Here is a 1,573-nt window from a genome sequence, read left to right as displayed (position 1 = left end):
CTGCAACAGGCTTAGTACTTTCTTGTCTCTTTTGAAATACACCTGGCTGTTTTTTGTTTGTTTGCTTTTTGTTTTTAAGCTATTCAATTTAGTTATTAACACATTGGTATTTAGTTACATGGCATGTTCCAGAAATAGATGCAAAGCTAATGACTCAAAAATTCTGTTATAACACCCATTTGAAGGGGAAATCCACCCCACAGAGCTGAGACGCGGGTCTTATTTTAAGAATGAGGTCTTTGGCAGGATGGTGATGGTGCACATAATCCCAGCTCTCAGGGGGCGGAGGCAGGCGATCTCTGAGTCTGAGGCCATCCTGGTCAACAGAGTGAGTTCTAGGACAGACAGGGCTACACAGAGAAACCCTGTGTCAAAGGAAGGAAGGAGGGAAAGAAGGAAGGAAGGAAGGAAGGAAGGAAGGAAGGAAGGAAGGAAAGAAGGAAGGAAGGGGAAAGGGAAGGGAAGGGAAGGGAAGAAGAGAAGAGAAAGGGGTGGTCTTTTGTTAAGCAGGGTTGATGAAATGAAATGGGGTAAGAAGGGGCATTCCCTGTTCCTTTATAAACACTTGCTATCCAGACCTTAAAACACACAGATTCACTCTTTTAAATGTTTAAACTCTGGGTGTGTGATTTAAAAACAAAGAAAAGCTTGCTTTGTGTTGCCATTAGATTCTATAAAGAGAGTGAGTGTGGGTTTGGAGAGATGACGGCTCACTCATTAAGAACACTTGCTGTTCTTACAGAGGACCTCGGTTCAATTCCCAGCACCCACATGACTGCCTACAGCTGTCTGTCACTCTGGTTCCAGTGCCTTTGGCCTCTGGGGGGCACCAGGCGCACATGTGGTGCACACACACACACACACACACACATGCACACACGCACATATAATCATTAAGAAAGAGAGAGAGGTGTAGTGGATGGCCATGTTGACTGACAGGAAGGCGACTGATGGGCTTGAGCCCACAAGCTTGCTACGTTTTACCTGTGGTAGAAGAAAGTGCCTGAACTCCACCGCCTCCCTCTTTCTCTTCTTTTCTTTCCATCTTTCTTTAAAAAACAAAGCAAAACAAAACTGAGACACCAGAGCCGCTGGGACTCGAGGCGCTCACTGCTTTACCTAACTTTTTTTTTTTTTACTTATTTTTTAACTCTAAAATAATGACCATCCCAAAGTTCCTAGGAGAACAAAGTGATTCTTTTTTTTTTAAAGATTTATTTATTTATTATATGTAAGTACACTATAGCTGTCTTCAGACACACCAGAAGAGGGCATCTGATCTCATTACAGGTGGTTGTGAGCCACCATGTGGTTGCTGGGATTTGAACTTCGGACCTTCGGAAGAGCAGTTGGGTGCTCTTACCCACTGAGCCATCTCACCAGCCCACAAAGTGATTCTTATGATTATAAGTTGTCTTAGAAGGTTCCTAAACATGGCATTGTTACAGTCTTAGAGTAGTAAGGAGTAGCTTAGGCTAGAGAGCTTGCCTCACCTGCTCTGGGCCCTGGGTTCAAGCTCCAGGATGACAGAAAAATCTAAAGTAGTCTTTTTTTTTTCTTTCTTTCTTTCTTT

This window comes from Mus caroli, chromosome 9 (genome assembly GCF_900094665.2).
Source record: "Mus caroli chromosome 9, CAROLI_EIJ_v1.1, whole genome shotgun sequence".
Lineage (NCBI taxonomy): Eukaryota > Metazoa > Chordata > Mammalia > Rodentia > Muridae > Mus > Mus caroli.
This window is presented reverse-complemented; position numbering follows the sequence as displayed.